We start from the raw sequence: 27725 nt of genomic DNA on the forward strand, positions 1-27725 counted from the left end.
TGAACAGTTTGTTGCGTCACACCTTGAGTGGGGAGGGAAGGAACTCCCTGTGTTGAGAGTGGCTTCTCAATAAACCGTTACACTCTATTGAATCATTTTTGTTCAAAAATACAATTGTTTGATCCAAAACCATCTGCTCATAAGTCATTCATTGTGACAGATGAATGTGTGATTTTTATGCTTGTTATATTGGGCCCAGGCCTTACCGTCATCATTGGATAAACTGTATTCACGCCTTATTATGCTAAATGGGCATACTGGACTTCAACCGTATTCTACCTTGTTCTGGCAATGGGGCACTCTGGATTCAGGCTCTGTCATGCTAGATCCACACCATACTGTGCTAACTTGTCATACTAAAATCAAAACATTGTGTCCTACTTGAGCGTAACAGATAGATATCTTTCTGTATGAATTTGCCACGCAGGAGTCCATCCTCACTGTGCCAACTGGGCATACTGAATTCAAACATGACCTTGCTTTCTGGGTATTCTGGATTCAAGATGTAATGCTGTAACTAGGCATTCTGGATGCACACCTACTTGTCGTAAATGGACATCCTAGTTTGAAGCCGTGTCAACTGTCCTGTAATTATTGGAAATATGGACAATAGTGCCTAGCACAGAGAGATCACAGAGTGATCAGACCAAGCACATTATGCTGCAATATAGCAACATGTTATCCAAAAAGTATGATTGAATTATGTTGTAAAGCGTCTGCTTAATTGGACTTAACGGATAGAGGTCAGCTTGGCATACTGGTTCCAGTATTACTTGCCTTATGAGTACACTAGATTTAGCATTTAATGTTGTAGCTAGTCCTTCTGGAATCACACCTTACTGTACTAATTGGGCATACTGGATGGAAGCTGTGGCAACTGTTCTACATTTTTTATGCAGTGGTCGAAGAGAGCGGGAATGGTCTGGAGTGGTGTTCCACTAATGTTATTTTATACTGTTAACAGCTCCACTACATTTTGCAACCGTTTTTACAATTCCGCAACTGTTCTTTATGAATTTAAAGCACTCTTGTCCACTTTACCAACAGATATCAATTATAGTTGAACTGAAATCTATTTAAACTAAATTGGCTGTTAACCAGCATGACTGCAACCCTTGAAAAATGTGTTGCACGTTGCTCCTTTCCTTCCTACTCTGTTCCCTGCCAGAGTTACAGTTCCACTACTTTTTGGTACACTTCTATCACTGATTATTTGGAAATACAGACAACTGCCTGATTCATGGAATTATTTGCGTGAAAAACGCAGATTTGCGCACCTTTATGCCCAAAATCCCCATACTTCAAACAGGGATTTTCAGACAGAAAGGTGTACAAATCTGCGTTTTTCACGCAAATAATTCCATGAATCAGGCAAACAAGCACTCTATACTGCCATTTAGCATTCGGTTTTCTAAACAGTATGGTTTAGTTGTGTTCTAAAGCGTCTGCCTACATAGGTTTTTATTCTGTGTTGCTCTAGAAATTCATAGTCGCTGTACCATTGTGGAACACATACTTTGCAGCCTTAAACAAGGTATTCACAGGACAGAAAATAGTTTTTGTTTTAAAATAGACACTAGGTTACATGACAGGATCACTGTGACATGGATTACTGTGATTCACAGCTAATATTAGGATGCACACTGAACCACAGGCTGAAAGGTTGAAAGGCAAATACTTCACATAATGGAATGACAGTAAGCCAGCAAGCATGTAAATGTTTTGAATAAGTAATGATCGGGTGTGACTGACAGTCACAAAGGCAAGGAATATGGATGCCTTTGTTTCTAGCTACTTCCAATGGAGGGGTTTGACTCAAACCTAATAAATAAACATCAACCTTTTGGTCCAGTTTATGGAATTAGAATCTAGAGTACAACATAGCCCATTGGGCCAATTCTGACATCTGAATGTCCGGAGGGAATAGTATAAATAGATTCAAACATTAATCACATTAAGCCTCACACATGACATTACTGGAGTAGCAGGGGCAGGCAATAGGGCAGGAGACGATGCAGGAAATGATCCCTGAATGGAATCTCGTTCTACGCTTGCAGCTTGCTACCTTTCAAAGCAAGTGAGCATTTTGGGAATCAATGTGCACACAGCCTGACTGGTTAATCACTCAACTTTCCGGGCACCTCGTGAAGATGGCAAATTAAAAGCTATGGTCATGTATCTAGCAAATCTCACTGATATAGACATGCATTGTTTGATATAGAATATTCTTTGGAGAATTTGCTATGATTTTTAAATCATAATTAGACAACAATAAATGTGTAGAATAAGTAGATGGGTTTGCATAATGTATGACCCTGAACGTGTAAAAGAACAACGAGCATATTAAACATGAAACAAATGACACTTTCTTTGGTACATTGCTGTCATATTTAGTGACAAATAAAAACGTACGAGACGTGTGCTTAAAAGTAGATAAATGAATCATAAATATATTTATTGGCAACTGCGCCCATCACCAAATGATTGGGCCCAGTTGACACATGATGATATGAACAAGCAAGTAACTTTGCCCTTTACAATAACGAATGCAAAGGTTTTGTTGACAATTCAGAAACAAACCTTTGGTCCCTGTCCCGGGCTTGATGGCATACTGGTGGGTGTTTTTAAACTCTTCTCAGGTATCTAGGTGTCAGTAATGACAAGATACTTAAACACAGTAGCTACTGAACTCAATTCTCCAGCTTCTTTGTGGAGGGCAATCATATATCCCATGTTTAATAAATGGCATTCAATTTAAAATCTTTGGGAGGGTAATTCTGGTGAAACAGGAACGATGGGTTATGGGAAATAGAATATTGAGTGGCATTCAACTGGGCTTCTGACATGGTTAGGGAACAAATTAACAGACACTGAACCTGTGCCTTGTCATAGCCCAGTCATTGTACTTCAAGTGTGAACCCATATATCTGGCATTCATGAATCTGAGCACAGCCTTCGATAAGGTCAATAGAGGGAAATTATGGAGTATGCTCAGATCCATGAATTGTCTAGAGGTGCTGGTATATTGTCCAGAGGTACTATTGAATTGTCTTGAGGCACTGGTGAATAGTCCAGAGGTACTTGCGAACATTCTATCAGAGATAAATAATGGAAACACAGCATGTTTAAGTACTGGTCCGAAAGGACAGTGCACTGATGACTTTTCAGTAAATGCCGATGTTCGCCAGGGATGTGTGCTGGCACCACTCCTGTTTTCGGTATACATTAATTGCTTGCAGGAATCGTTAATCAGCAATTAGGCAGACGTAGCTAGGATTGCAAACTGGTGATTCCCTGCATTGATCTACGCAGTTTACACTGTGCTGATAGCCCGCACCAAGCAAGCTTTACAACTTCTTATCACTCAGTACTTATCACTCAGTACCCAATTTATATAAACATTTTACATCTGCATGTACATTCTGGGAAACCAGCTATTATATTTTGGCAGTCAGGCAATCGAGTAAGGAAAATACCAACTATGCTCACTTATTAAAATACTAAAGGTCAAACACTTTGACTATCTGGGAGTTAGATTCTCATCTAACTTTATGAGGAAGGCCCATATTGTAAAGCACACAGAGAAAATGCAGCACGCATTAGGGGGCATATATAGATTTATGAGATTGTGCAGACCCCAACCAGTAACCATGGCTCTTAAAGTTTACAGGTCCAAACCGGTGGCAGTTGCCGAATAAGGTGTTTCTATATGGGAGCTTGAAGACTTTCACAGTTTACAGGTCATAGTAAATAACTTTATTTAAAATAAAAAAAAAAAACTATTGGGTCTGCCCCAATCTGGACCCAACTACGCTGCTTATTTTGAATGAAACTGTCCTTACTTAGAAGATGATCTTAAATTAGAGTCCATGCTTTATCGGTCTTGTCTCTGAAATAATGTGGATGCAGGAATATAGTCAGTTTAAAATGCTAATAGGCATCTGAAAATAATGAGTCAACGGTGTACGGTATTCTAAGCCAATACTGATTGTTATAATGAAACAGTGAAAACCAATATACTTTAGCATTTATGGACATTAATATTTGAAACTATTGAGCAATAATCTATATATAAAAGTCAAAATTTGTTTTTTTGCAGAATTTGTGGTGAAGTGTTCCTTATACAATTCCACACTGTTTCACCAATCTGCACCAAATGTTGCATAGTTCCTGTTAGAACCCTCCAGGCAATACTGGCTAAGTGACATTTGGGCACTCCACCCCTTTCCCTGGATTCCAGCAAAAGTCAGAATCTGTGGGTTTGTGGATTGGCAAAGCATTGTTCATTATACAGTACCACACTGTTTCACCAACCTGCACCAGATTTTGCATAGTTACCTGTAAGAACTCTACAGACATTACTGGCTACATGATATTTGGATGCCCCACCCCTTTTTCCCAGATTTCAGCACAAGTCAAAATTTGTTTGTGGGTTTGTGGCTTTGTGAAGGGTTGGTCCTTATGCAATTCCAAACGATTTCACCAATCTGCACCGAATTTTGCATAGTTACCTGTTAGGAACCACCCAGGCATTACTGGCCACATGATATTTGTACATCCCACCCAATTTCCCATATTTTAGCACAATACAACATTTGGTTGTGGGCTTGTGGCTTGGTGAAGAGTTGTTCCTTATACAATTCCACACTGTTTCACCAATCTGCACAAAATCTTGTATGGTTACCTGTTAGGACTCTGCAGGCATTACTAGCTAACATTTGGACACCCCATCCCTTTCCCTGGATTTCAGCACCTTTACACACGAGAAAGTTGCTTGAAATCAGCGGAACATCAATGTGGTCGTAGAAGGACCGGTCCCAACACGAGGAACAGCATTGAGGTCCAAGCCCTAGGATGCATTTTTTCCAAGATAGTTGCACTTCAATGCACTGAAACAAACTGCACAATGCCATGTTGAGGTGACATGTGGAGAGAGAGCACAGAACGTCTCATTATGCAGCAGCACACCAACTCTCGTCTGCCCCCAACGTCTGCTCCAGGGTATGTGAGCCAGCCCCATGCACCGTTTCTCAGTGCAGTTTACTTCAGGGTGCAACGCACATGAAGTGATAAGTGAATCAGAACTGTGACCTACAGGATCAGTGTGATCACATCTATCTACAGAACCCGTTTGGAGAAAGGGTGCTTCTGCTAGACTCTAATACAAGAAAAATATATTTTCTGATTGTTGGCAAATAATGTATTCATGCTGTGTTCCTTATGAAAACCATTAACTATAGATTGCTAGCAAGATAGCTCAGTAGTTTGAATATCTGATGTAGAGGTTGTTTTGTGACTTTCAGATTTGAGATATGTTTCTCAGCAAGGCTGGATACATGTTTCATCATTCCCTATTTAACTTAATCATTTCCATTGAGTTTTGTGCCATGTGATATTTCATGGAATTGTGGACAAGAAGCCTGTTGGCATTTTAATACAATTCCCAGAGGTATGTTTTTTTGTTCTACATTTATAATAGTGTAAAAATTAACAGGGCCAAATATCCTGTTCTAAGTATATGTTGCAACAACCAAGCTTTAGCTCACTTTTCCTATCTCATGCGCTCATGGTAATTGCGTAAAATACTGATGTTAAAGCAGGTCCAAACTTGGAGCTATATATTTGCCACCTGTTTTTAAAAATGAACCAAAGAAATGGCAATTTTAAAATGTGCGTTTTTGCTGTTTAGGAAGTAGGCATCATTATGAGTTTGGTGGCGAGGGAAAAAAATGGTGGTTAAATGCTGGCAATTGTGTTACAGATGCTGACATAGTAGAGGAGCCCAATTAAAATGGTATCCCACTGGATATGTTATATTAGGTGATATTTGTATAGTGCCTAATGCTCCTGGTATGGCATCAACGCGCTTTGGTGGATGAACGCCCTTAGGAAGACCATAGACTGAATAGGCGTGTAAATGAAAGGAAGCTGTATAATGTGTGCATGCATGTATTGCCAAAGTTGGGGATAGGTAGAGGATGGCTCGGGTTCAAGCAGCAGCGCATGTTGCAGAGGTGTGAGGAAGAGTTTTGTGTAAGAGTCTATGTGGCAACTGGACCAAATTTTTTTTCATAGGATTCAGCTGTATTCTATGGATTGCAACGTGCGAGGGGCGAGGGAGATTTTGGTTTTATGCAATAGTTGTTGTCATGTAGTGCAATTTACAAATGCATGGGGATGATTGCTATGTTAGATGCTATGTGACAACTGGGGCAAAATGTATGTGGGACTCCGCTGTTTTCTATGGAATGCATCTCGAGTGAGTGGGGCAGGCTAAGTAAGAAGGCTATTCACTTTGTAAGTGCCTTCCTGAAGGTGCAGTGGTCCTCTATGTTGCAGATGGATACTAGGAGGGAGTTCCAGATTGTGAGTGCTTGAACTGAGAAGGAGGAACCCCTGCATACGAGTTGATTTGGTCACTGGGATCTCAAGTAGGAGTGCTGAGCCTGATCAGAGGTTTCTGTTAGGCCTGTAGCGGGTACATGTTTGCCACAGGTACTCAGAACCTTTGTTACAAATGGCTTGATAGGTGATGCATATCACCTTGACGGAGGATCATCCTCTGATTGGAAGCTAGTATAGGACCTGGAGGGTGGGGGAGATTTGTTCTCTGTGGTTTAGTGCTAGGATGAATCTTGAGGCAGTGTTTTGTACTCTGAGTTTTCTCAACTGTGAGGTAAACTGTGTTGGCATAGTCGAGTCATGAAAGGATGATTGAAATGATTGCAATGACTCAAGTCTGCATCCAGAATGCGCCAGAGGATTTTTACTGTGTTGGAGGTGGGGGGAGTAGGGCCTAGGGAGAGCGGCCAGTGGCTGGTTAAGGGCAGAGGGAGGTTTCCCCACATAACATGATCTCAGTTTTGCCTGGATTGAGTAAAAGGTGATTGGCCGTCATCCAGTGTTCAATCTCAGAGAGACAGAGGACAGGTTCTTAGGGATTTTGAAGATGAGTGGGTGTCGTCAACATTATTGTAACATGATAAACTGTGAGATCAAATGAGTGCGGGCAGTGGGTTAATGTAGAGATTAAGAGGCCGATTCATGGAATAATTAGCGCGGCGTAAGTGGGCAAAAACGTGCGAATCGCAGTGGAATAGCGAAAATCGCAGTGCAAGTGCGAAAATCGCACGAAAAGCAGCGCACATCGATTCATGGAAGTCCGTGCGCGAGAAAACCAGCGGATGTGCGATAAAAAAGTGCGCGGCGCACGTTGGCGCACAGGCCATCTAACAGCGTGCGCCAGGTCACAGCGAAAATCGCACAGGCCACAGCGAAATTCGCACATAGCGCGGCGCACGCAACAAAAGTAGACGGAACACGGGCGTAACACTCGGAATGGGGAACAACATGCCAAAACGTGGGCGTCACGGGGGAAGTACAGGGCACAAGTGCGTGGAACGCCCACACGCTCGCCTACAACACGTATTCATGGAATAGAATAGGGCAAAAAAGCGCACGCTCAAACCAGCGCACAGGCACAAACACGACCGCCACAAGAAAGCAGGCGGTAGCGTCTCTGCGGCTGTAAGAAATGTGCGCCAAAAGGTGCGCCAACAAATAGCACCTATATACTGCCATGATGAATGTCCTATACTGTGGCCCTCCAGGACAAATGACGTGCAAAGGGGTACCCACAAACACGGACACCCGCTGACAAAAAATACGTGTGCGTGTATACCGGGGTGCGCGGGAAGTCTCACACGCGATTTGGCCGGGTACGTGAATTTCAGGGGTGCGCGGGAAGTTCCACACGCGATTTCAGCAGGGTACGTGTATTTCAGGGGTGCGCGGGAAGTTCCACACGCGATTGGCCCAGTGCGAGCAGGGTACGTGTATTTCAGGGGTGCGCCGGAATTTCCACACGCGATTTCAGCAGGGTACGTGTATTTCAGGGGTGCGCGGGAAGTTCCACACGCGATTTCATCAGGGTACGTGTATTTCAGGGGTGCGCGGGAAGTTCCACACGCGATTCCATCAGGGTACGTGTATTTCAGGGGTGCGCGGGAAGTTCCACACGCGATTGGCCCAGTGCGAGCAGTGTACGTGTATTTCAGGGGTGCGCGGGAAGTTCCACACGCGATTTCATCAGGGTACGTGTATTGCAGGGGTGCGTGGGAAGTAACACACGCGATTGGCCCAGTGCGAGCAGGGTACGTGTATTTCAGGGGTGCGCGGGAATTTCCACACGCGATTTCAGCAGGGTACGTATATTTCAGGGGTGCGCGGGAAGTTCCACACGCGATTCCATCAGGGTACGTGTATTTCAGGGGTGCGCGGGAAGTTCCACACGCGATTTCAGCAGGGTACGTGTATTTCAGGGGTGCGCGGGAAGTTCCACATGCGATTTCATCAGGGTACGTGTATTGCAGGGGTGCGCAGGAAGTTCCACACGCGATTGGCCCAGTGCAAGCAGGGTACGTGTATTTCAGGGGTGCGTGGGAATTTCCACACGCGATTTCAGCAGGGTACGTGTATTTCAGGGGTGCGCGGGAAGTTCCACACGCGATTTCATCAGGGTATGTGTATTTCAGGGGTGCGCGGGAAGTTCCACACGCGATTCCATCAGGGTACGTGTATTTCAGGGGTGCGCGGGAAGTTCCACACGCGATTGGCCCAGTGCGAGCAGGGTACGTATATTTCAGAGGTGCGTGGGAAGTTCCACGCGCGATTAGCCCAGTGCGAGCAGGGTACGTGTATTTCAGGGGTGCGCGGGAATTTCCACACGCGATTTCAGCAGGGTACGTGTATTTCAGGGGTGCGCGGGAAGTTCCACATGCGATTTCATCAGGGTACGTGTATTTCAGGGGTGCGAGGGAAGTTCCACACGCGATTCCATCAGGGTACGTGTATTTCAGGGGTGCGCGGGAAGTTCCACACGCGATTGGCCCAGTGCGAGCAGGGTACGTGTATTTCAGGGGTGCGCGGGAAGTTCCACACGCGATTTCATCAGGGTACGTGTATTGCAGGGGTGCGCGGGAAGTAACACACGCGATTGGCCCAGTGCGAGCAGGGTACGTGTATTTCAGGGGTGCGTGGGAATTTCCACACGCGATTTCAGCAGGGTACGTGTATTTCAGGGGTGCGCAGGAAGTTCCACATGCGATTCCATCAGGGTACGTGTATTTCAGGGGTGCGCGGGAAGTTCCACACGCGATTGGCCCAGTGCGAGCAGGGAACGTGTATTTCAGGGGTGCGCGGGAAGTTCCACACGCGATTTCAGCAGGGTACGTGTATTTCAGGGGTTCTGGGGAGTACCACACGTGAATTGGCCGTGTGGGCCCTCCCAGGTGTACGCTCCACAACCTCCACGGACCCTGCAGGCAGCCCACACCACGGGGGACTACCCTGCACCCATGCTCGTGTCAAGCAGGCAGCCCATCCACCATGGGCATGCCCCCCAGCCAACCCACATGTCACCTTGCACTACTGATCAACAATACATGTCTACCACCACCCCCACCCCCCTGCCACCATGGGCATCATCCACCAGGCCCCCACTCATGTCTACCACCACCCCCACCCCCCCCAGCATCCAGGGTCACCCTCCACCAGGCCCCCACTCATGTCTACCACCACCCCACCCCCCAGCAGTGCAGGGGCAGCCTCCACCAGGCCCCCACTCATGACTACCCCCACCCCCACCCCCCAGCATCCAGGGTCACCCTCCACCAGGCCCCCACTCATGTCTCCCACCACCCCCACCCCCCAGCAGTGCAGGGGCAGCCTCCACCAGGCCCCCACTCATGTCTCCCACCACCCCCACCCCCCTGCCACCATGGGCAGCCTCCACCAGGCCCCCACTCATGTCTCCCACCACCCCCACCCCCCTGCCACCATGCGCAGCCTCCACCAGGCCCCCACTCATGTCTCCCACCACCCCCACCCCCCAGCCACCAGGGTCAGCCTCCACCAGGCCCCCACTCATGTCTCCCACCACCCCCACCCCCCAGCAGTGCAGGGGCAGCCTCCACAAGGCCCCCACTCATGTCTCCCACCACCCCCACCCCCCTGCTACCATGGGCAGCCTCCACCAGGCCCCCACTCATTGCTCCCACCACACCCACCCCCCAGCCACCAGGGGCAGCCTCCACCAGGCCCCCACTCATGTCTCCCACCACCCCCACCCCCCAGCAGTGCAGGGGCAGCCTCCACCAGGCCCCCACTCATGTCTACCACCACCCCGACCCCCCAGCATCCAGGGTCACCCTCCACCAGGCCCCCCTCATGTCTCCCACCCTCCCCCCACCCCCCAGCAGTGCAGGGGCAGCCTCCACCAGGCCCCCACTCATGTCTACCACCACCCCCACCCCCCAGCATCCAGGGTCACCCTCCACCGGCCCCCACTCATGTCTCCCACCACCCCCACCCCCCTGCCACCATGGGCAGCCTCCACCAGGCCCCCACTCATGTCTCCCACCACCCCCACCCCCCAGCCACCAGGGTCAGCCTCCACCAGGCCCCCACTCATGTCTCCCACCACCCCCACCCCCCAGCAGTGCAGGGGCAGCCTCCACCAGGCCCCCACTCATGTCTACCACCACCCCCACCCCCCAGCATCCAGGGTCACCCTCCACCAGGCCCCCACTCATGTCTCCCACCCCCCCACCCCCCAGCAGTGCAGGGGCAGCCTCCACCAGGCCCCCACTCATGTCTCCCACCACCCCCACCACCCAGCAGTGCAGGGGCAGCCTCCACCAGGCCCCCACTCATGTCTACCACCACCCCCACCCCCCAGCATCCAGGGTCACCCTCCACCAGGCCCCACTCATGTCTCCCACCCCCCCCACCCCCCAGCAGTGCAGGGGCAGCTCCACCAGGCCCCCACTCATGTCTACCACCACCCCCACCCCCCAGCATCCAGGGTCACCCTCCACCAGGCCCCCACTCATGTCTCCCACCACCCCCACCCCCCTGCCACCATGGGCAGCCTCCACCAGGCCCCCACTCATGTCTCCCACCACCCCCACCCCCCAGCCACCAGGGTCAGCCTCCACCAGGCCCCCATTCATGTCTCCCACCACCCCCACCCCCCAGCAGTGCAGGGGCAGCCTCCACCAGGCCCCCACTCATGTCTACCACCACCCCCACCCCCCCAGCATCCAGGGTCACCCTCCACCGGCCCCCACTCATGTCTACCACCACCCCCACCCCCCAGCAGTGCAGGGGCATCCTCCACCAGGCCCCCACTCATGTCTACCCCCACCCCCCAGCATCCAGGGTCACCCTCCACCAGGCCCCCACTCATGTCTCCCACCACCCCCACCCCCCAGCAGTGCAGGGGCAGCCTCCATCAGGCCCCCACTCATGTCTCCCACCACCCCCACCCCCCAGCAGTGCAGGGGCAGCCTCCACCAGGCCCCCACTCATGTCTACCACCACCCCCACCCCCCAGCATCCAGGGTCACCCTCCACCAGGCCCCCACTCATGTCTACCACCACCCCCACCCCCCAGCATCCAGGGTCACCCTCCACCAGGCCCCCACTCATGCCTCCCACCACCCCCACCCCCCAGCCACCAGGGGCAGCCTCCACCAGGCCCCCACTCATGTCTCCCACCACCCCCACCCCCCAGCAGTGCAGGGGCAGCCTCCACCAGGCCCCCACTCATGTCTCCCACAACCCCCACCCCCCTGCCACCATGGGCAGCCTCCACCAGGCCCCCACTCATGTCTCCCACCACCCCCACCCCCCAGCCACCAGGGGCAGCCTCAACCAGGCCCCCACTCATGTCTCCCACCACCCCCACCCCCCAGCAGTGCAGGGGCAGCCTCCACCAGGCCCCCACTCATGTCTACCACCACCCCCACCCCCCAGCATCCAGGGTCACCCTCCACCAGGCCCCCACTCATGTCTCCCACCACCCCCACCCCCCAGCCACCAGGGTCACCCTCCACCAGGCCCCCACTCACGTCTCCCACCCCCCCCACCCCCCAGCAGTGCAGGGGCAGCCTCCACCAGGCCCCCACTCAAGTCTCCCACCACCCCCACCCCCCAGCAGTGCAGGGTCAGCCTCCACCAGGCCCCCACTCATGTCTCCCACCAACCCCACCCCCCTGCCACCATGGGAAGCCTCCACCAGGCCCCCACTCATGTCTCCCACCACCCCGACCCCCCAGCCACCAGGGGCAGCCTCCACCAGGCCCCCACTCATGTCTCCCACCACCCCCACCCCCCAGCAGTGCAGGGGCAGCCTCCACCAGGCCCCCACTCATGTCTACCACCACCCCCACCCCCCAGCATCCAGGGTCACCCTCCACCAGGCCCCCACTCATGTCTACCACCACCCCCACCCCCCTGCCACCATGGGCAGCCCCCACCAGGTCCTCACAATCCCCAATCATGTGCATAATGGACAGCCTCCACAGCCAAAAAGCCCTACCAAGTAACCCATTCACCCACATGGAAATGGAAATCACATGTTACACCCCCAATGTTCATGAAGCTAATGAACCCATGTCCGTCACACACAATGGTTGCAATTGAATGGGAAAACACACAACATGACATGCATGAAAACAATGAGATGATACCACACAGTGAAGTATGGAAACAAAATTGTATTGAAAAAAATAAAGAATGCTAAAGAAAGAAAACAAACTACAATGTGAATGAGAAAAAAAAACTGCATGTCCGTATCAAAACACAAAACTGCAAATCAGAATCCAAAAAATATTTGGCCAAAGTCAAAAGTAAAAAAATCTCCATGCAATAAAGAACTATGTAAAAAACTACCAAGGGTCCATGAGCCCAACTGAACAAAGGAAACCTACTAAAAAACCTACCTAAAAATCAACTATATACAAAAAGTGGAGCAGTGTCCGTCGACTCCAAATCATAATAAGAAAGAAAAGAAACCTAAAACTAAAGAACTATATACAAAGGCGGCGGGCAAGTCCAGCGGCTCACTCCGTGGTGTCCCGGGCCAGGGCATCATCGAACTCCTGTTCGATGTCCCGGAGGCGGTCCAGTTCCATGGCCCCGAGGGTCCGCAGGGACGACGCCGTGTCCTCCTCCAACCCCCTGCGGATTGCCTCGAGGCACTCGGCCCGCCTCAGGGCCCTCCGCATGGAGTTCTCCGCCCTGACCATTGTGAGCCGCGCCTCTTCCGCCCGCCGCCGCTCCGCACCTATGGCGTGGCCCAACCGCTGCCACACGGAAGACACTCTCTGTCCTGGGTCCCCCTGCCCTCCGGCCGATGCCTGCCCCTCCGATGTCGAAAGCCCCGAGCCTTCATGTCTCCCACCATGTTGCTGCTGCTGCTGCTCTGCCTCTGCCCGTGCACTGCCTTCTGCTGCCTGCACATCCTCCGCCGGCTGGGGTGCAGTTGTTGATGTGGCCACCCCTGCTGGACCTCCGACTCCCGACTGTGGCAGGGATGCCTCCTCCACCAGCCTGGCCGCACCGTCAGAGGCAGCTCCACAGGGCACCCAGGTGACTGATGGGTGGGAAGATGGCACAGAGGACGACTGGCGCGTAGGGGGTCCAGTTGAGGAGGGGGTCGGAGCAAGCCCCATCAGACGGAGGAATCCGGCCTGGGTGACCTGTCCCAGCAGGCTGACGTGGTCAACGAGCCATTCGAGATGACGTGCAGTCTCTCCATGAAAAGACTGCAGGTCACCTCGCATGGCCCGTTGACGCAACGCCACACCAGCCAGGACAGGCTGAACCCGGACCTGGATGGCCACGTCCGCAGGCAGAGGAAGGCCAGTTGACGTCAGCTCATCCCCTGCCTGAAAACGGGTCTGGACGTAGGCATCCCTGCTGGTGCAAGATGATGCAGGGACAGGATCGGGGACAGGATTGCACACAGGCACCTCCGCGGCCGCCTGTGCTGCCTCCTGTCCCTGGTCCTGCACTGCACCACTAGCACCAGTGGGATCCCCACCTCCAGACCCCGTCTCTGGTGCTTGCACAGCCCCCTCCTCCACCAAACCCCCCACCAACCTGGATGACTCCGTGCCATCTTCCCCTGTTGGGCCCTGTGGGGTCCCAGCTGCCCCTTCCGCTGCCGAGGAGTCCAACTGCAACCTCCGTCTCTTGGACCTCCTCCCGGCAGCTGCGGCCTGGGACGCGGCACCGGACTCCTCACTCCCCGACGAGATGACAACACGGGAGGGGAGCCAGGCCTTGCGTCTCCGGCTGGCGGTCGGATCCCCGCCGCTGTGCTCCACAGCACCTTCTCCGCCCTCTTCATCAGTTGACGCTGCAGACAGGGAGAAACAAAACAGAGGCATCAGGGCACTGTACAATGGACACATACACGCATGACAGTTGCACATGAGTGGCATTGGCAAACCTCAGACATGTCATCACAATCCCCAACACACATGTCATTGCAACTCGCACACATGAGCCATACCACAGCCATATCGCAACTGCCACCACCATCCCTACACATACAACAGCATCAGCAGCCAAAGGGGAGCCAGACATCACATGCAACACAGGAAGTGCACCACACATGTACACACACCACCACACTTGCATGCATGTCTACACCTCTGCCAAGTGTCGCACTGTTCAGACGGGCATCCATGTCACATCTGCCAATCAGGCTTCCACATACCGCTGTCACATGCATCCATGTTGCATCACTGTTGCACCCTTGACAAATACACACACATGCACATGTACACAGTGCTCATACATGCAGCCGAAAACAACATACATGCCTGACATCACGGACATGTCTACTTACATACACATTCATCCAAACATGTGTGCACGCACAACTGCATTTGCCATGCAAGCCCACACACACAAGCACCATCCATGTCTCACACATTACAGCCCTCGCATGTGTCAGACCCACGGCCCTGTACACCCCCACCCATACTCGACCCCATACAAACAGATGTGCAACCGGCACAATGCCGAATAATCACCACATGCACTGCTCACAATCAGGATGCATGTACACTCACCGCTCGACTCCAGACGGGTCTGCTTCTCTAGGACCTGGACGTGGAGCGCTGGGGATATGCGTTCCAGGACCCCCATCTGTTCTTCTGACAAGTGGCCCCAGCGCCCCTTTGCATCTGCTGCCTTCAAGAGGCGCCGGGCCTTGTTCAGGGTCCTGGACCTGAAGTCCTGCCAGCGCTTCCTGACATGTTGTAAGTCCCAGACTGCCACCCCCTCCGCGTTGATGGCAGTCACGATGTCAGTCCAGATCCGAGTCCGTCCTTCCTTGTCGGCACGGGGACTTCCGAAGAGGGCATCATACTGCCCCAGGACTTGCTCCACCAGGACACCAACTTCGGTGGCACTGAAGCTGGTGCCCCTCTGCCTCTCTGGCCGGGGGTTGTCAGTGGTCACAGATGGTGTTTGCCCCGACATGACAACCCCAGAGGCAGGAGTGGGTGGGCAACTGGGTCCTGGGGCTGGGCTGTGGAGCGATGGAATTCCAGTCTTCGGTTCCAGCAGGGGTGGTCACAGCAACAGCACCCCTGGCTGATGTGCAGGCAGCAAATGGCAGTGCACGTGGGCAGCAGGCAGTCAGGCAGCAGCAGATGGCAGGTGGGAGCGTGCTCGGGGCTCTGGGGGGCAGTAGTTCGGCCTTCTGGGCAGGAGCGTGGTCTTCCGTGTGCTTACGCGTGGCCAGCTTGGTACGGAGTGATTTGGCACGTGAAAATCCTGCACGTCAGCGTGAAAACCGAGGAAAGGCCCTTAGCGCGTAAGCGCGTCAGCACGCATACGCGAATCTATTGGACCAAAGGCCCTCAGCGCGTAAGCGCGTCTGTGACGTGACCCGCACGGGTGGTTCCCACACAGCACGTGATGACAGAGCACACGTGGAAAGACTGCACGTCAGAGTGTCATCGCGTGTAATTGGACAGCACGTCAGAGTCTCATCGCGTGTAATTGGACAGCACGTCAGAGTCTCATCGCGTGTAATTGGACAGCACGGCAGAGTCTCATCACGTGTAATTGGACAGCACGTCAGGGTGTCATCGCGTGTAATTGGACAAAAGTGCGCGTACACGCGATTGGCCTATGTACGTGTATATCAGGTGTTCGCGGACACTTACACACGCAAGTACGTCAGCGCACCTGTATCCCGGTGTGCGCAGGAATTTCCACACGCTATTGGACTGGGTACTGGATTTCAGGGGTGCGCGGGTCACACGCTCGCCTACAACACGCGCAACGCATTAATTTGCGCGCTAACAAAATAACAAGTTTCAGCGGACAAGTGCCATTGTGGGTGGTGTATCACAGGCCACCCAGTCACGCTGCCTACACCAGGTCTTGAACATCATCACTGCACGCCCATCAGTCCGCAGGCACATATACCTGCCCAGAACACCTGCAGAAAGGCATGCTGCCGCCCTGGACTTTTACGCTGTGGCACGATTCCCCAAAGTGCTAGGTGCCATCGACTGCACCCATGTGGCTCTACGTCCCCCCAGGGCATCTGAGCACATCTATAGGAACCGCAAGCACTGGCATTCCATCAACGTGCAGGTAGTATGTAATGCCAAGGGAATCATTACCTCAGTATATGCCAACTATCCCGGGTCAACCCACGACAGCTTCATTTACCGAATGTCCACCCTAAGCCGGGACCTAGAAGCTGGGCGGCATGGCGATACATGGCTGCTTGGTGAGTATGAATGCCACTGCACATGCATGCATGTCAGATACTGAGCAAGGTCACAACTCCACCAATGATACCAATCACCACCTCCACAGGGGACAGTGCCTACCCTCTCAGCCCCCACATGATGACGCCAATTCGGAACCCCACCACGCCACCCCAGGTAAGATATAACGCAGCCCACATTACAACCCGGGGCATAGTGGAGCGCACATTCGGAGTGCTGAAGTCACGCTTTCGCTCCCTTGACCGTTCTGGCGGGCAGCTGTTGTACGCTCCCCCAGTAGTGTGCAGGATCATAGTGGCAGCATGTGTCCTGCACAACGTTGCAACACGCCGGGGCCTGGCCGTGGACATGGTGGTGCCCCCCCATCCCCAACCACATGCACTGCCGCTGCGCATGGGAGGGGAAAGGGCACGGGGGGAGGCAGCCCGTACACAGCTAGTGGCTAATTACTTCACATAGAAATCACACCCCTGTGGAGTGCACACTGCCCTGGCACATTCCATCTGACAATCAATGATGACTCAACCTGACACTGATCCTGAATGTCTGGAGAAAGAACCGTGAAAACCATATCAGCCTGAGATTGTTCACCTGGAAGTGTCACAATGTGTGCATCCCTACCCACACAGACACCACCAATGCAGTTTTGTGAAGTTACACATTCAAGCAGCTAAAATGAATACCCACTTGCAAAATGCAACAAGAGGACAGTGCCATGTCAGCCAACCCAACCCCAGCACCGCCACACGACACACCGTGCCATGTCATGCTATTTGCAGGTAAACAAAGTAATCCTCACAACATGACACTAGTGTCACAATGTACAGTGTCCCTATTAGAAACTTGCAACACCTGAAATGCTCACAGTAATGCCGGACCAACAACAAACTTGAGCACGTACTACCATTAACATGACATCACTAATGTTAAATATTAGTAGTCTCACCACCTGGAAATGCCTGCACTCCCACCACTACCAACTGTGCAGTGTTGGCGCCATGTAGAGTTGTAGGTGAACTGCTGCCAACATGGACCACATCTCCAGACTAGAGGGCCTTGTGTAGACATGAGGAAGGGACCTGCAAATTGGGAGGTAGACACATAAGATGAGTTACACATCAATGCAACATGCAGTGTACAACACAACAGCAATATGTACTAGGAATGTATACACAGTATTGACTACAGACTGCCCACACAGCTCATGGGAGTCCAACGTCACTGTGTAATTCACTGTCACTTGGGCACACCCTTTGCAAGCCCATGGAAACGGGAAGCAGGAGGGGTGTGTGTGACTCAAACCCAAGCATCTGAACCAAATACATTACAAGCCTGCATGTGCCCAGCCACAATGCAGCGTATGCCCACAGGAACCACGGAAGCCAACAAATCGTCCCAAAAAAATTGGGAATAAAATAAATTAAAATAAAAATAAAAATGAAAATAAAAAAAAATCAAAAATGGCCATTGAAGGGCCCGGGGGGTTGGGGAGGCCACCCAGGAGATCCGAGGACAGGATGCACACCAGAACCCACGTGCGTGGATCCTGGGAAAAAAAAACACCTCCATGGGCTCATGGCCCACACGGCTACCCTATTGTGGGAGTATCACTGCTGTCGCTATTATCACCCTGTGCAGCTGCATCCGGAGGTGGTTGCACTATGGGAGGCAGCCCACGCAAGGCCCTAGTCTGCTCCTCCATGGCTGCAAGCATGCGGGTGTGGTAGGTCTGGTTCTGGAGGATGAGTGTGCGGAGGTCCCCATGCAACAACTCACGGGATGCCCGGACCTCCGCCCTCGTTGCCTGCATCTCAGCTGAGAGCGTACAGGTGAGACGCTCCAGCTGCTGTTCTGTCCTTTGGTGTGTTGAAGCCTCAAGCTCAACAAGAGTCGTCCTGAGGTGAAGGAGCTCCTGCCTCTGGGGTTGTCATGTCGGGGCAAACACCATCTGTGACCACTGACAACCCCCGGCCAGAGAGGCAGAGGGGCACCAGCTTCAGTGCCACCGAAGTTGGTGTCCTGGTGGAGCAAGTCCTGGGGCAGTATGATGCCCTCTCCGGAAGTTCCCGCGCCGACAAGGAAGGACGGACTCGGATCTGGACTGACATTGTGACTGCCATCAACGCGGAGGGGGTGGCAGTCCGGGACTTACAACATGTCAGGAAGCGCTGAGAGGACTTCAGGTCCAGGACCCTGAACAAGGCCCGGCGCCTCTTGAAGGCAGCGGATGCCAAGGGGCGCCGGGGCCACTTGTCGGAAGAACAGATGGGGGTCCTGGAACGCATATCCCCAGCGCTCCACGTCCAGGTCCTAGAGAAGCAGACCCGTCTGGAGTCGAGCGGTGAGTGTACATGCATCCTGATTGTGAGCAGTGCGTGTGGTGATTATTCGGCATTGTTCCAATTGCACATCTGTTTGTATGGGGTCGAGTATGGGTGGGAGTGTACAGGGCCGTGGGGCTGACACATGCGAGGGCTGTAATGTGTGAGACGTGGATGGTGCTTGTGTGTGTGGGCTTGCATGGCAAATGCAGTTGTGCGTGCACACATGTTTGGATGAATGTGTATGTAATGTGCATGTGTGTGTATTTGACAAGGGTGCAACAGTGATGCAACATGGATGCATGTGACAGCGGTATGTGGAAGCCTGATTGGCAGATGTGACATGGATGCCCGTCTGAACAGTGCGACACTTGGCAGAGGTGTAGACATGCATGCAAGTGTGGTGGTGTGTGTACATGTGTGGTGCACTTCCTGTGTTGCAAGTGATGTCTGGCTCCCCTTTGGCTGCTGATGCTGTTGTATGTGTATGGATGGTGGTGGCAGTTGCGATATGGCTGTGGCATGGCTCATGTGTGCGAGTTGCAATGACATGTGTGTTGGGGATTGTGATGACATGTCTGAGGTTTGCCAATGCCACTCATGTGCAACTGTCATGCGTGTATGTGCCATTGTACAGTGCCCTGATGCCTGTGTTTTGTTTCTCCCTGTCTGCAGCGTCAACTGATGAAGAGGGCGGAGAAGGTGCTGTGGAGCACAGCGGCGGGGATCCGACCGCCAGCCGGAGACGCAAGGCCCGGCTCCCCTCCCGTGTTGTCATCTCGTCGGGGAGTGAGGAGTCCGGTGCCGCGTCCCAGGCCGCAGCTGCCGGGGGGAGGTCCAAGAGGCGGAGGTTGCAGTTGGACTCCTCGGCAGCAGAAGGGGCAGCTGGGACCCCACAGGGCCCAACAGGGGAAGATGGCACGGAGTCATCCAGGTTGGTGGGGGGTTTGGTGGAGGAGGAGGCCATGCAAGCACCAGAGACGGGGTCTGGAGGTGGGGATCCCACTGGTGCTAGTGGTGCAGTGCAGGACCAGGGACAGGAGGCAGCACAGGCGGCCGCGGAGGTGCCTGTGTGCAATCCTGTCCCCGATCCTGTCCCTGCATCATCTTGCACCAGCAGGGATGCCTACGTCCAGACCTGTTTTCAGGCAGGGGATGAGCTGACGTCAACTGGCCTTCCTCTGCCTGCGGACGTGGCCATCCAGGTCCGGGTTCAGCCTGTCCTGGCTGGTGTGGCGTTGCGTCAACGGGCCATGCGAGGTGACCTGCAGTCTTTTCATGGAGAGACTGCACGTCATCTCGAATGGCTCGTTGACCACGTCAGCCTGCTGGGAGATCGGTCACCCAGGCCGGATTCCGCTGTCTGATGGGGCTTGCTTCGACCCCCTCCTCAACTGGACCCCCTACGCGCCAGTCGTCCTCTGTGCCATCTTCCCACCCATCAGTCACCTGGGAGCCCTGTGGAGCTGCCTCTGACGGTGCGGCCAGGCTGGTGGAGGAGGCATCCCTGCCACAGTCGGGAGTCGGAGGTCCAGCAGGGGTGGCCACATCAACAACTGCACCCCAGCCGGCGGAGGATGTGCAGGCAGCAGAAGGCAGTGCACGGGCAGAGGCAGAGCAGCAGCAGCAGCAACATGGTGGGAGACATGAAGGCTCGGGGCTTTCGACATCGGAGGGGCAGGCATCGGCCGGAGGGCAGGGGGACCCAGGACAGAGAGTGTCTTCCGTGTGGCAGCGGTTGGGCCACGCCATAGGTGCGGAGCGGCGGCGGGCGGAAGGGGCGCGGCTCACAATGGTCAGGGCGGAGAACACCATGCGGAGGGCCCTGAGGCGGGCCGAGTGCCTCGAGGCAATCCGCAGGGGGTTGGAGGAGGACACGGCGTCGTCCCTGCAGACCCTCGGGGCCATGGAACTGGACCGCCTCCGGGACATCGAACAGGAGTTCGATGATGCCCTGGCCCGGGACACCACGGAGTGAGCCGCTGGACTTGCCCGCCGCCTTTGTATATAGTTCTTTAGTTTTAGGTTTCCTTTCTTTCTTATTATGATTTGGAGTCGACGGACACTGCTCCACTTTTTGTATATAGTTGATTTTTAGGTAGGTTTTTTAGTAGGTTTCCTTTGTTCAGTTGGGCTCATGGACCCTTGGTAGTTTTGTACATAGTTCTTTATTGCATGGAGATTTTTTTACATTTGACTTTGGACAAAATTTTTTTGGATTCTGATTTGCAGTTTTGTGTTTTTATACGGACATGCAGCTTTTTTTTCTCATTCACATTGTAGTTTGTTTTCTTTCTTTAGCATTCTTTATTTTTTTCAATACAATTTTGTTTCCATACTTCACTGTGTGGTATCATCTCATTGGTTTCATGCATGTCATGTTGTGTGTTTTCCCATTCAATTGCAACCATTGTGTGTGACGGACATGGGTTCATTAGCTTCATGAACATTGGGGGTGTAACATGTGATTTCCATTTCCATGTGGGTGAATGGGTTACTTGGTAGGGCTTTTTGGCTGTGGAGGCTGACCATTACGCACATGATTGGGGATTGTGAGGACCTGGTGGGGGCTGCCCATGGTGGCAGGGGGGTGGGGGTGGTGGGAGACATGAGTGGGGGCCTGGTGGAGGCTGCCCCTGCACTGCTGGGGGGTGGGGGTGGTGGGAGACATGAGTGGGGGCCTGGTGGAGGCTGCCCCTGCACTGCTGGGGGGTGGGGGTGGTGGGAGACATGAGTGGGGGCCTGGTGGAGGCTGCCCCTGCACTGCTGGGGGGTGGGGGTGGTAGGAGACATGAGTGGGGGCCTGGTGGGGGCTGCCCCTGATGGCTGGGGGGTGGGGGTGGTCAGAGACATGAGTGGGGGCCTGGTGGGGGCTGCCCATGGTGGCAGGGGGGTGGGGGTGGTGGGAGACCTGAGTGGGGGCCTGGTGGAGGGTGACCCTGGATGCTGGGGGGTGGGGGTGGTGGGAGACATGAGTGGGGACCTGGTGGAGGCTGCCCCTGCACTGCTGGGGGGTGGGGGTGGTGGGAGACATGGGTGGGGGCCTGGTGGGGGCTGCCCCTGGTGGCTGGGGGGTGGGGGTGGTGGGAGACATGAGTGGGGGCCTGGTGGAGGCTGCCCCTGGTGGCTGGGGGGTGGGGGTGGTGGGAGACATGAGTGGGTGCCTGGTGGAGGGTGACCCTGGATGCTGGGGGGTGGGGGTGGTGGGAGACATGAGTGGGGGCCTGGTGGAGGCTGCCCCTGCACTGCTGGGGGGTGGGGGCGGTGGGAGACATGGGTGGGGGCCTGGTGGGGGCTGCCCATGGTGTCTGGGGGGTGGGGGTGGTGGGAGTCATGAGTGGGGGCCTGGTGGAGGCTGCCCCTGCACTGCTGGGGGGTGGGGGTGGTAGGAGACATGAGTGGGGGCCTGGTGGAGGCTGCCCCTGCACTGCTGGGGGGTGGGGGTGGTGGGAGACATGAGTGGGGGCCTGGTGGAGGCTGCCCCTGCACTGCTGGGGGGTGGGGGTGGTGGGAGACATGAGTGGGGGCCTGGTGGGGGCTGCCCATGGTGGCAGGGGGGTGGGGGTGTTGGGAGACATGAGTGGGGGCCTGGTGGAGGGTGCCCCTGCACTGCTGGGGGCTGGGGGTGCAGGGGGACATGAGTGGGGGCCTGGTGGGGGCTGCCCCTGGTGGCTGGGGGGTGGGGGTGGTGGGAGACATGAGTGGGGGCCTGGCGGAGGCTGCCCCTGCACTGCTGGGGGGTGGGGGTGGTGGGAGACATGAGTGGGGGCCTGGTGGGGGCTGCCCATGGTGGCAGGGGGGTGGGGGTGGTGGGAGACATGAGTGGGGGCCTGGTTGAGGGTGCCCCTGCACTGCTGGAGGGTGGGGGTGCAGGGGGACATGAGTGGGGGCCTGGTGGAGGGTGACCCTGGATGCTGGGGGGTGGAGGTGGTGGGAGACATGAGTGGGTGCCTGGTGGAGGCTGCCCCTGCACTGCTGGGGGGTGGGGGTGGTGGGAGACATGAGTGGGGGCCTGGTGGAGGGTGACCCTGGATGCTAGGGGGTGGGGGTGGTGGGAGACATGAGTGGGGGCCTGGTGGGGGCTGCCCCTGGTGGCTGGGGGGTGGGGGTGGTGGGGGACATGAGTGGGGGCCTGGTGGAGGGTGACCCTGGATGCTGGGGGGTGGGGGTGGTGGGAGACATGAGTGGGGGCCTGGTGGGGGCTGCCCCTGGTGGCTGGGGGGTGGGGGTGGTGGGAGACATGAGTGGGGGCCTGGTGGAGGCTGCCCCTGCACTGCTGGGGGGTGGGGGTGGTGGGAGACATGAGTGGGGGCCTGGTGGAGGCTGCCACTGCACTGCTGGGGGTGGGGGTGGTGGGAGACATGAGTGGGGGCCTGGTGGAGGCTGCCCCTGCACTGCTGGGGGTTGGGGGTGGTGGGAGACATGGGTGGGGGCCTGGTGGGGGCTGCCCCTGGTGGCTGGGGGGTGGGGGTGGTGGGAGACATGAGTGGGGGCCTGGTGGAGGCTGCCCCTGGTGGCTGGGGGGTGGGGGTGGTGGGAGACATGAGTGGGTGCCTGGTGGAGGGTGACCCTGGATGCTGGGGGGTGGGGGTGGTGGGAGACATGAGTGGGGGCCTGGTGGAGGCTGCCCCTGCACTGCTGGGGGGTGGGGGTGGTGGGAGACATGGGTGGGGGCCTGGTGGGGGCTGCCCCTGGTGGCTGGGGGGTGGGGGTGGTGGGAGACATGAGTGGGGGCCTGGTGGAGGCTGCCCCTGCACTGCTGGGGGGTGGGGGTGGTGGGAGACATGAGTGGGGGCCTGGTGGAGGCTGCCCCTGCACTGCTGGGGCGTGGGGGTGGTGGGAGACATGAGTGGGGGCCTGGTGGAGGCTGCCCCTGCACTGCTGGGGGGTGGGGGTGGTGGGAGACATGAGTGGGGGCCTGGTGGAGGCTGCCCCTGCACTGCTGGGGGGTGGGGGTGGTGGGAGACATGAGTGGGGGCCTGGTGGGGGCTGCCCATGGTGGCAGGGGGGTGGGGGTGGTGGGAGACATGAGTGGGGGCCTGGTGGAGGCTGCCACTGCACTGCTGGGGGTGGGGGTAGTGGGAGACATGAGTGGGGGCCTGGTGGAGGCTGCCCCTGCACTGCTGGGGGGTGGGGGTTTTGGGAGACATGGGTGGGGGCTGCCCCTGGTGGCTGGGGGGTGGGGGTGGTGGGAGACATGAGTGGGGGCCTGGTGGAGGCTGCCTCTGGTGGCTGGGGGGTGGGGGTGGTGGGAGACATGAGTGGGTGCCTGGTGGAGGGTGACCCTGGATGCTGGGGGGTGGGGGTGGTGGGAGACATGAGTGGGGGCCTGATGGAGGCTGCCCCTGCACTGCTGGGGGGTGGGGGTGGTGGGAGACATTGGTGGGGGCCTGGTGGGGGCTGCCCCTGGTGGCTGGGGGGTGGGGGTGGTGGGAGACATGAGTGGGGGCCTGGTGGAGGCTGCCCCTGCACTGCTGGGGGGTGGGGGTGGTGGGAGACATGAGTGGGGGCCTGGTGGAGGCTGCCCCTGCACTGCTGGGGTGTGGGGGTGGTGGGAGACATGAGTGGGGGCCTGGTGGAGGCTGCCCCTGCACTGCTGGGGGGTGGGGGTGGTGGGAGACATGTGTGGGGGCCTGGTGGAGGCTGCCCCTGCACTGCTGGGGGGTGGGGGTGGTGGGAGACATGAGTTGGGGCCTGGTGGGGGCTGCCCATGGTGGCAGGGGGGTGGGGGTGGTGGGAGACATGAGTGGGGGCCTGGTGGAGGGTGCCCCTGCACTGCTGGGGGGTGGGGGTGGTGGGAGACATGAGTGGGGGCCTGGTGGAGGCTGCCCCTGCACTGCTGGGGGGTGGGGGTGGTGGGAGACATGAGTGGGGGCCTGGTGGAGGCTGCCCCTGCACTGCTGGGGGGTGGGGGTGGCGGGAGACATGAGTGGGGGCCTGGTGGAGGCTGCCCCTGCACTGCTGGGGGGTGGGGGTGGTGGGAGACATGGGTGGGGGCCTGGTGGAGGCTGCCCCTGGTGGCTGGGGGGTGGGGGTGGTGGGAGACATGAGTGGGGGCCTGGTGGAGGGTGACCCTGGATGCTGGGGGTGGTGGGAGACATGAGTGGGGGCCTGGTGGAGGCTGCCCCTGCACTGCTGGGGGGTGGGGGTGGTGGGAGACATGAGTGGGGGCCTGGTGGAGGGTGACCCTGGATGCTGGGGGGTGGGGGTGGTGGGAGACATGAGTGGGTGCCTGGTGGAGGCTGCCCCTGCACTGCTGGGGGGTGGGGGTGGTGGGAGACATGAGTGGGGGCCTGGTGGAGGCTGCCCCTGCACTGCTGGGGGGTGGGGGTGGTGGGAGACATGGGTGAGGGCCTGGTGGAGGGTGACCCTGCACTGCTGGGGGGTGGGGGTGGTGGGAGACATGAGTGGGGGCCTGGTGGAGGGTGACCCTGGTTGCTGGGGGTGGGGGTGGTGGGAGACATGAGTGGGGACTGGTGGGGGCTGCCCCTGGTGGCTGGGGGGTGGGTTGTGGTGGGAGACATGAGTGGGAGCCTGGTGGAGGGTGACCCTGGATGCTGGGGGGTGGGGGTGGTGGGAGATATGAGTGGGGGCCTGGTGGGGGCTGCCCCTGGTGGCTGGGGGGTGGGGGTGGTGGGAGACATGAGTGGGGGCCTGGTGGAGGGTGACCCTGGATGCTGGGGGGTGGGGGTGGTGGGAGACATGAGTGGGGGCCTGGTGGAGGCTGCCCCTGCACTGCTGAGGGGTGGGGGTGGTGGGAGACATGGGTGGGGGCCTGGTGGAGGCTGCCCCTGGTGGCTGGGGGGTGGGGGTGGTGGGAGACATGAGTGGGGGCCTGGTGGAGGGTGACCCTGGATGCTGGGGGGTGGGGGTGGTGGGAGACATGAGTGGGGGCCTGGTGGAGTCTGCCCCTGCACTGCTGGGGGGTGGGGGTGGTGGGAGACATGAGTGGGGGCCTGGTGGAGGGTGACCCTGGATGCTGGGGGGTGGGGGTGGTGGGAGACATGAGTGGGGGCCTGGTGGAGGCTACCCCTGCACTGCTGGGGGGTGGGGGTGGTGGGAGACATGGGTGGGGGCCTGGTGGAGGCTGCCCCTGGTGGCTGGGGGGTGGGGGTGGTGGGAGACATGAGTGGGTGCCTGGTGGAGGGTGACCCTGGATGCTGGGGGGTGGGGGTGGTGGGAGACATAAGTGGGGGCCTGGTGGAGGGTGACCCTGGATGCTGGGGGGTGGGGGTGGTGGGAGACATGAGTGGGGGCCTGGTGGAGGCTGCCCCTGCACTGCTGGGGGGTGGGGGTGGTGGGAGACATGAGTGGGTGCCTGGTGGAGGGTGACCCTGGATGCTGGGGGTTGGGGGTGGTGGGAGACATAAGAGGCGGCCTGGTGGAGGGTGACCCTGGATGCTGGGGGTGGGGGTGGTGGGCGACATGAGTGGGGGCCTGGTGGAGGCTGCCCCTGCACTTCTGGGGGTGGGGGTGGTGGGAGACATGGGTGGGGGCCTGGTGGAGGCTGCCCCTGGTGGCTGGGGGGTGGGGGTGGTGGGAGAGATGAGTGGGTGCCTGGTGGAGGGTGACCGTGGATGCTGGGGGGTGGGGGTGGTGGGAGACATGAGTGGGGGCCTGGTGGAGGCTGCCCCTGCACTGCTGGGGGGTGGGGGTGGTGGGAGACATGGGTGGCGGCCTGGTGGGGGCTGCCCCTCGTGGCTGGGGGGTGGGGGTGGTGGGAGACATGAGTGGGGGCCTGGTGGAGGATGCCCATGGGTGCAGGGGGACATGAGTGGGGGCCTGCTGGAGGCTTCCCCTGGTGGCTGGGGGGTGGGGGTGGTGGGCGACATGAGTGGGGGCCTGGTGGAGTCTGCCCATGGTGGCAGGGGGTGGGGGTGGTGGGAGACATGAGTGGGGGCCTGGTGGAGGCTGCCCCTGGTGGCTGGGGGGTGGGGGTGGTGGGAGACATGGGTGGGGGCCTGGTGGAGGCTGCCCCTGGTGGCTGGGGGGTGGGGGTGGTGGGAGACATGAGTGGGTGCCTGGTGGAGGGTGACCCTGGATGCTGGGGGGTGGGGGTGGTGGGAGACATGAGTGGGGGCCTGGTGGAGGCTGCCCCTGGTGGCTGGGGGGTGGTGGTGGTGGGAGACATGGGTGGGGGCCTGCCGGCAGGTGCCCCACAGTGCTGGGGGGTGGGGGTGGTGGTAGACATGCATTGTTGATCAGTAGTGCAAGGTGACATGTGGGTTGGCTGGGGGGCATGCCCATGGTGGATGGGCTGCCTGCGGGACATGAGCAGGGGTGCAGGGTAGTCCCCCGTGGTGTGGGCTGCCTGCAGGGTCCGTGGAGGTTGTGGAGCGTACACCTGGGAGGACCCACACGGCCAATTCACGTGTAGTACTCCCCAGAACCCCTGAAATACACATTCCCTGCTGGTATCGCGTGTGCAACTTCCCGCGCACCCCTGAAATACACGTACCCTGCTCGCACTGGGACAATCGTGTGTGGAACTTCCCGCGCACCCCTGAAATACACGTACCCTGATGAAATCGCGTGTGGAACTTCCCGCGCACCCATGGAATACACGTACCCTGCTCGCACTGGCCCATTCGCGTGTGGAACTTCCCGCGCACCCCTGAAATGCACGTACCCTGCAGAAATCGCGTGTGGAACTTGCCGCGCACCCCTGAAATACACGTACCCTGCTGAAATCGCGTGTGCAACTTCCCGCGCACCCCTGAAATTCACGTACCCTGCTTGCATGGGGCCAGTCGCGTGTGGAACTTCCCGCGCACCCCTGTAATACACGTACCCTGCT

This window comes from Ambystoma mexicanum, chromosome 11 (genome assembly GCF_040938575.1).
Source record: "Ambystoma mexicanum isolate Mex_15411 chromosome 11, UKY_AmexF1_1, whole genome shotgun sequence".
NCBI classification, from domain to species: domain Eukaryota; kingdom Metazoa; phylum Chordata; class Amphibia; order Caudata; family Ambystomatidae; genus Ambystoma; species Ambystoma mexicanum.